Genomic DNA, 9436 nt, shown 5'->3' on the forward strand with positions numbered 1-9436 from the left:
GAACTTTACTCAATTAATCGTAAAAATAAGAAAATTAGTCCTGTGGGGCATCGTTCTCTTAGTTATTCTATCGTAGTCGATTTCTTTCTTCTTTCATTTTCTTTGGATGTATCCATCTTCTAATAACATCTATCTATTTCTTACTAATACTGCGCATTATATATTACTATCTATTTGTACTACTGATATTTGTGTAATAGAACATATATTGAATTTTCATTTAATTCAACTCTATTGTTTTATAATATTTTTATTAGAGAGAAGGAGAGAGACAGTGAGAGACGTTATCGTTAAAAAACAGTATCTAATTATAAAAATAAAACTTTAATTAACACTATCGAAAATTAAAGAATTTATTATGTATTTTTTTCTTAATAAGTAAAATTTAACTTTTATTTAATTTTCAATTACATAAACGTAACAAGAGCAGGAATATATAATTACATCTAATTTAATATTTTGCTAAAAATTTTATCTGCAGTCTTCCTGTACGATGTGATATACGTGGCGCGCACATCATCGGATTTTAGAATAAATTGAATATAAAAAGGTGACTTTCATTTACGAGTCGAAAAGATTAGCTAAACTGATTAAGCACAAATTTCGGAAGAAATTCAAGCTTTGTGCAGCATTGTATCTGATGTATAAATATACGTGTACATTGTATATTATTTTTATCGTCTCTTCCTGTATTGCCGCGCACGTAATTCAAGTTTCATCGGCTTTCCGGAAATAAGTTTGCAGGGACAGCAGTTGTCAATTATTATCTTTTATTTGCGCCTGGGAGTCTGGAACCTAGTGCGGCAATTGTCTCGAAAGTTTTAACTCGAATGAGAAATAAAACTTTCTCGCACCCATTTCGCGGCGATTTTCGTATGTTCCCGTACAATATTACCGCCGATGGAAAACAAACGAAATTTACCAAATGTAATATCAGTTACGTCATGTATAAATTACCCGTTTGAAATAAAATGTGCGTGTAAGAGAGAAAGAAAAATATTAAAACGCGCACCATAATAGGCGCATTATACGCGACTGAGGTAAATCTGAAATCGTACGCCGCGTCATTGTCGCGTATCACATTGAACACGCGCGTAGAGCAACATAGCAGCGGATACCGCTGTTAACATTTGAATGCGTTACATTATATTGCAAAATTGCGAATTGTAGTATTATTCGTAATGTAACGATGAGGAGGGAATCCGCACACCAGAAATAAAATTATCCCGATAATGACGCGAATTTTCTCTCTCTTTCTCCCCCCCCCCACTCCCTGAAATTGTCGGTATTAGTTAATTGCACTCGGTGATGCTTCAAACGAATTTCTATTAAATTTCGCTTACAATGTACGCACACAAAATCTAGGGCGATCGCCACATCGGGCTTTTTGCTCGCTGTGCAACGTTGCTCGGCTGAAATTTCGTTGGCTCGAATTTCACAGAGTGTGCAGCTTATCGCGCATAGTAACAACAAATAAAACTACTTCGGTTATAATAACCCTCGTTGGAATAATTAATATCGAGGGCGCTTGTGGCAGCAATTTCGACCGACGATACGACCAGTAAATTAATTAATCGTATTTTGTATAATCTCCGACGGTTGAATTTCACTGCAGGACAAAATTAATTTTTACCCGTGTACATATAATACAGTATTTATTACTAGTTGACGTAAGTTGCGTATTAATTGTGCAATAATTGCAGAAATGGAAGAAACAGTCGGACGAGATGGACAAAATCACGTTACGTCGATGAAAATTCTCATATCCGCGGTACACCGCATGGATTTCTGCCCGAGACAATGAAACTCGAGAAATATTCCTCTTATCCGACAACTTCGGATCCTATTCGCGGCGGATGCACTTTGCATTCGCCGCGACGGTTCTTTTCTCCGCGCGTCATCCCCTATTCCAAGTTTTCGAGATGCATTAGGAGGGAGAAGCGAGCGAGAAATCGGCGCTCTTAATTCAGCTTCTAATATAATTCCGCTTAATGCATTCGTAAATAATGCATTCCCGGGTGCGCGTATAGCCCTCGAAGTGTGCCATCTCGGTTCGGGGCTTTCCGTCGCATTTCGAATGTCACTGTCGACGTTAAAATTGCCCCCCGGAATAACGTAATGGTGGTGAACTGCGGAGGTGAGACGTCGATTACGAGCGATGAAACTCGCGGCAACAAGCGGCTTAGTCCGCCGCGAACAACGGATAATCCCCAAACGCGCCTCGCCTCCCTCTACCTCCCTCTCGATTACGTTCGTTCTCTTCTCGAACACGAAACGAGATTACGTCTGGCGTGCTAGACGCAACGGAGTTATTCACTTCCGACGTAATACAACCGCTTTATTCGACGGCACCATATTCCACGTCCGCGCTCCGCCGTGTACGATATTGCGTCTACATTTCTTGACGATCGCCCTTCCCCCATCCCTGGTCGTCCCTTCAATAAAGCGCATCGTTCCACGCGCAGGCTCTCTTCAGAAATAATGCTCGCAATATACCGCGGATGAGTTTCACCGAAGATTCATCCTGTCAAGATAATTGCGCAGAGAATCTGCTTAATTCCGATAAGTTTGGGATCTTCGTTGCGAAACAGCCTACTCCAATTTGCATCAATCTACGTCCTTTTTAACGGAGGAAAATTCTGATAAAGAACGCAGTTTAAAACTAAAGCACTAGAGCAATCTAAAATTGAAACGATAACACAATCTGACAAATGAAAAAGTAAATATAAATATAGCAAACTGTAACAGTTAAGGAAATGCTGGAGTGATTCTGCACTTTTGGCACCTTTTGCTCCTCGAACTATCAAAGCGTGAAAACATTTGTGTAATATACAAATTATGTGGCTTTAGTGTACGAACCGACAGTGTTCCACTAATCGGACTAAATCATAGAACAGCATGATATCATTAAAATTAAGTTTAGAAGCCTAACAAAAACCTATTAGGTTAGGTAACCCATAACATATTCGAGTGAATATATTTTTTGTTAAATTCCTAAACTTAATTTCAATGATACCATGCTGTTCTTTCATTTAATCTGAATAGTGGAACACTGTCGGTTCGTACACAAATGCCACATAATTTGCATACTACACAAACGTTTTCACGAATTGACAGTTCTAGGAGCAAAAGTCCCAAAAGTGCAGAACCACATCCCCTCAAGAGAGATTACCATTTCTCTGCGCATGTGTGAGAAACGAACAAGTTATTGCTTTAATCTTTAGTTAAAAAGGTAAATTTTTTCCCTTCTTGCGATACATTAATCATTGCACAACGAATCGCAGTAATTGTAAATTCTAGGAGAAGTTAAGAGCAACCGGCGTACACCGCGATTGAATTGATTAGTCGGAATTCGCGAGCTTGATCGTTATCACGTATCAGTCCCGACGAGCGGAACGCTCATCACGGTGTCAGAGACGAATGCACGAGAATGCAATCCATTTACCACCCGACACGCTTTTCCACTGTGGTGGATGAGAAAAGGCAGCGGAAGCGAAAGGAGATGCGGTCGGCGTTACGAGCGATTGCCAAACGAGCGCGAAGAAATCCCGCGGAAGAGGAAACGGAAGTAAATAGCTAATCGGCGAGATACGCGGAAGATGGGAAAAAGAGTGCAATCGGCTTTCAATCGCGTTCGCTGTACGTGGTTTCGTTGAATGACATTGATTAGTAATCCAACCCCAGAAATAAACGTTCGCTCGGAGTGCATCCACGGCTGGGCGAATTCTTGACTTGTCTATAACGCCTAAAAGGCGGGTAGATAAAGCGAGAGAGAAGCGATAGATGTACGTTGTTGCGGAAGGGGAGTGCGCATTCAGTCATTGAATGCCGCACGAGCAGAATCGAGTGGGTACTTGCCGATTGTTTGGCTCAGGGATAGCTTCGAGCGGTAAATCGGATGAGGGTCGGTTTAGAGGATGAAATAGGATGTGGTATTATTGTATAGTTTGTTAAAATTATGTAATTTGAAAGAGATGCTACGCAGATATGAACATAGAAAAATGTGACTGAAAAGCAATCTACAAAAATATATTTTCTATTGTTTCAATGCTTGAACATGTTCAAAGTACATACTCGTCATTGTGCTCCATGGAAAATCACCTAATAAAGTAATGATCTACACTTTTCAGGATTTTTTCAATTTTGCACAATTGTATTTAGTTAAGAATATATTTGTACAGAAAAAATGTATAACATAAAGTATTAAATAATAATAATAAATTTGTTAATTTATGTTATTATATAATTAAATGTTATTATTAAAATTTTCATTGCAAATTAATAATATATTTACTATTGGACATTCAAAGTTTTCAATAAATTATTTGGAATTTTTCCTAGGAGGAAGGCAAATCTTATTCATGTCAAATAGCTTTTTATTAAAACTAACTTAAATTAAAAGTCAGAATTTTATTTATTATTCAAAGTGGATAAATTCATAGTAATTTTGTTATTAAGCCAAAACTTTCTAAACTGCACATGATTTAATAACAGCTGATTAAGGAAAAATGCATTTAAAGTACCCGAAAGTGTTGCTGTTAAATGTTTTCTTAAAGCCTGGGAGGTTTCTTTCAAGACCTGATAATGGTACCAGTATTGAATGGACAAAGTGACAGCAAAGGCTCGATTAGGAAACGGTACAAATTGAATTCCAACAGCAGCATAGCAGCTGATTCAACCGATCCATCCACACCGGCTGCTGGTCCGACGACCATCGGAGCACAGAAGCCGGTCCATTATCGGCCACGAGGAAGATCGTTAAATCATTGCTGCGGTAATGGCAATTGCGCCTCTCGCGGTTCATTAACACCAACATATCGCCCGCTATATCATCATAATGTCGATTATCTTGCGAGCGGAATGGCTAATGCCCTTTCATCATTTCAAATTCAAAAGTAAACGATTTCTAAATACAAATTCTCTTTCTATATAGAATTTTAATTATACAGAATTCCCTGATTAAAATGCATTCACGACGATACAGAGAACCTACTAATTAAAAGGTACCGATATCTGTTACAGTCACATTAGTGACAACCTTTAATTAGATAATAAAGAAAATTCATACTAAACAATGAACCACATCACTGTGTATTCCATAATATTTCAAATGTAACTCTTAATAATAATAATAATAAGCAGTATAATATTTAATATTTAATGAAATTCATAAACTTGTGTTTATGACTTTAATATAAAACAATCGCGATGAATATTCCTATGTGTGTGAGAATGTAACAAAAATGTATAATTTTAAGGTCGCTCCTGCATGAAGGGGCGGTTAGTATGGGTGCTTTGGTGGGACTTCTTTTACTTTTGTAAATTTATATGACCTTTTTCATTAAAATATATCACTTAATGCATTATTGATCAAATGCATTGATATGCTAGATTATACATGTACATTTTAAAACACATTAAAAAATATTTGACGTTGTCAAGTCTCAAAGAGCTGTCAAATTTCCTCACAACATTGTATCTTTTGACTAATAAGTATTTGCTTGCAGAGGTTGGTGGCCTCATATATTTAATAGCACATTTGAAACCTTGAAACATTTATTATGTTTATCTCGTTTTGTGTTAAATAAATAAATAAATAAATATTTATTAATGGAATAACCCTTTAGTGTGCAATGTAAAAAAACAGAAGCGAATTAGAAGAAAATATTACAATAAAATAAAATTTTACAATAAAAGATCTACTAATATTAAGATCTACTTTTTCTATAAAATAATATTAACCCTCAAAGTGCTTCTGCGAGCGATCGGCTCGTAACCCCTATTCCAGCGAACACCAAGTAATACAATAGTTACATAACATCGATATTATAATTTCCTACTTAACAATGCAAATGTAATATAACATGGATGTTATGTTACATTTATCTTGTTGAGTGAGAAATCATAATATTCATGTTATGTAATTGTTACCTGGTATTTACTGGGATGTTAGAAAGTACAACTTTAACCATTTTTGTTTTTTGTATTTCATCGGCGACCGGGTCTGAAATTTTGCATACTGATAGATAAAACTTACAACTACGACATACTTAAATTTCAATTTTTTCCTACCTTTGGACGGATTATGCAAGAGCCACTTTAATAAACTTATTATTTGTTTATACATAAACATATATGTATATTAAATTTATGATATCAATAATAATTCAGTGGTAATCAGTAATAATGTTTTCTAAGGTACTCATATACGTAAAGTTTAAATAATTGTATATTATATATTTATTTATCAAACCCACAAATAAAGAACATGTGTGTTAGCTTTCGCTTTCTCTAACTAAAATCTTATTGTTAAGATATTATTTTCAGGGGTTGAATATAAGAGTTGTTTTTAAAACAAAAAATTCATGCGAGTTATCAAGCCTACTGTACCAAGTGTTCAATTTGAAGAAAAAAATTTGAAGTTTAATTTCGCGAGAAATCTTTATTTTTTCCGGGTCAATAAACAAGAGTCATTTTTTATTAATATTTTCAAAAATTATAAATGATTTATATCTATAAGTAGAAATAAATTGTTAACCTTTTTCCCATTTTGATAAAAATTAACTGTTAACCTTTGAGCCATTTTGATAAAAATTTTTCCCATTTTGATAAAAATTAACTGTTAACCTTTGAGCGATTTGTATTTTAATCAGAAATAAGAGTGGTTCTACGATTTTTATTTTTCCTCTCAAAAAATCAAAGTCATGGCATGAGTCCTTCTCCAAAAAAAAATAATTATCGATTTCAATCCCTGATAATTTTAGTTTGAAAAGTATTTGCTTCTGATGGTTTACCAAGGATTCTTTCATTTCGCCGGGACAGAAGAAAATAGCATGCCAGAAGGAGTAGTCTACCCCCGCGCGCAGGAATGCGAATCGAAATACCTGACAATTCGATTTCGACACGGACAATACGAACCGTCCGAAAGTTCAAAGAGAGATTGGATAGATTCGTCTTCGCGTTTGAATGTAATAATTGGAGCGTCTCGCTCAGAGACATTTCAAATGCGAAAATAATAGAGCAATCTTTAACGTATCGTTTCCGTAGAAAGATTTGAAAAATGTTTTCTATGTGTGTATTGAAGTGTAGCGTCGTTGACAATACTTTTTACCGATTAGGGCAGTATTGATAGCTTTTTTGGATATTACATTACTTAGATTGTGCTTTACTAATTTTATCGCGCAAATAACTGAAGCGATAATAACTGTTTTCACCATTTTGAATAAATTAACAATCGATACTTCTTTCTATCGTTTTAAAAGAAATTCGTAAGTTTATAAAAATAACGTTTTCAATTGAAATAAGCATTAATTTTACGTTCTATACAATTCCGATAATTCTTAAGTTTAACTAATAAATAAATTATGATTTGTATGAAAACTTAAAAGTACCTTGACGCATTAATATTTTCATATCAGTTACTGCAGATACTTTCATAGATAGAAATTGTTTATTTTCATTTTGCCGTTAATAATGCGCGGTTTGCGATAGTAATTTGTTATCGGTTTGCTGAAAATCGTGGCGCGAAGGGTATTAAAGTTATCCCCACAGTTCGCCCGATGCAAATCAAAGAGACTCGCTGGTTGTGCTTCTTCTTACTCTATTTTTCTGCTCCCTGCAATCGCCTTCGGTTCCTTTGAACTACGCATAAGATGGTACCGGAAAGTAAAATATTTCCGTCGTCGAGTTGACTGAATGAGGCTGTCGCTCGTTTGACGGAATCGACGCCAACGTTCACCCACCTCCGCTGTCTTTTTTCGATTTTCCTTTTCCTCCGCCGAGTACTCTAATCAGGACGCCGCTGCTCTCCTAGTGAATTTTGCATTTTCGCCGTTGGAAATGGCGGGACTCCGCCGAGAAAAGAACTCGGGCGAGAGAAAACCAACCCTGCTCTAACACCGTGAAATAACTGACGACGTAAGCTACTTCCCTCCGGTTTACTGGACTCACAATGGAAACCTGAGACTGAGGAAACCTGATGTTTATCACTTTCAGAACGCGAAAGCTTATTAAACGTTCCTCCACCTTCTTTATGTCCTCCAACCTCTCGCGCGCTCACATTTCATTGTGCGAACATCGGATTTTGCTTTAACTGAAATTGAACCCTGAGTATGAATCTTACGTAAATTCTGAATCTAAAAAGGATGCATCTTCAACCAATCGTCATTGTATCCCTTAGAAAACGCAAGTCTGATTATTTCTCGCGACGTGTACTTTTTCTTTTAGAACAATTTTTCATTCAAATATTTTACACAAATCACACAGTCTATTACATAAAATTGATAAAAATGCTCGTGAGATATACTCGCCTGAATATACGTACTAATTACAGTTGCGTTCGTAATTGCAAGTTTATCAGAATATTTTTAAGTAGAGCTAAAATAGCGATATTAAATGTGATGTTTAATTGAAGCTCGAAACTCCATCATGAGATGTATGGGTTTTAATTGAAATTCTTACTCTAATGAGAGGAGGGGGGGAGGGGGAGAACGAGAGAAAAGAGCGGATAGTTTTAGGTATGCGGTGGTCTTTAAATTGTGTCCTCTGTGCACCATTGCTGAAAGCCTTTGATCGAGGATGTCAAAGCCAACCTACGCCACCGTAAATTATTATCTAGTCATCAATATTTCATACGAAATCCGTAAAGGACTTCGAGAAATTCGACGCGTGGAAATAAATCCTGTCTGTTGATCGCGTTTTATTTCCTGTGGTTCTCAGAATTGCTAACACACGCTTGAATTTCGGTATACGGTCGATAAAATTTCAATACTGAACGTAATAATTGTGCAAATATCGCAAATTCTTTCAAATACACTCTTATCATTAGATACATATTTAAGGTACAAACAAAGTACAATTGTTTCCTGATGTCTGCGTCAGAAGAAAATTTCATTTTCGCTGGCTTTTATACTTTCCTTTGGGACATGCTTGCGCGTTTCGCTCGCCCGCAGCGACAGATTTATCGACTTTCTCACGAATGTTCTCTCTCGTTTGAAGCGTAAAGCGCCTCGCAGCCGCGGATATTTATTTTCCGTTCGCGAGTCCCTTCGAAAATAAAGGGAAACTCAGTGATGGGCGATGAGCAGGATTCCACCACATCCTATATTGAGTATAAACAAAACGCTTTCGGGAATGGAGGGACAAATCTAGTGGCAAATATTGAGAGGACGTGGAAACGAACGAAGAAGAGCGTAGTGTCACAAGGTGCGAGAGTTCGCGAATAACAAATATTGAGGAAGAGAAAGGGTTGCAAGGATTCATGAAACAACAAGCAGAAAGAGAGAGAAAGAGGGGAGGGAGAAGAGAGAGAGAGAGAGAGAGAGAGAGAGAAGAGAGAGAGAGAGAGAGAGAGAGAGAGAGAGAGAGAGAGAGAGAGAGAGAGAGAGAGAGAGAGAGAGAGAGAGAGAGAGAGAGAGAGAGAGAGAGAGAGAGAGAG

At 36.7% G+C, this 9436-nt stretch overlaps 1 protein-coding gene across 1 annotated transcript in view; it reads right to left on the minus strand.

The window, feature by feature from the left end:
• LOC105564595 (glutamate receptor ionotropic, kainate 2-like) overlaps positions 1-9436 on the minus strand; it is a 106777-nt gene that overhangs the window by 96301 nt on the left and 1040 nt on the right. The gene's annotated exons all lie outside the window — the stretch shown is intronic.

Source organism: Vollenhovia emeryi, unplaced genomic scaffold (genome assembly GCF_000949405.1).
Source record: "Vollenhovia emeryi isolate VEMERY1.0 unplaced genomic scaffold, V.emery_V1.0 DF939162.1, whole genome shotgun sequence".
NCBI classification, from domain to species: Eukaryota; Metazoa; Arthropoda; class Insecta; order Hymenoptera; family Formicidae; genus Vollenhovia; species Vollenhovia emeryi.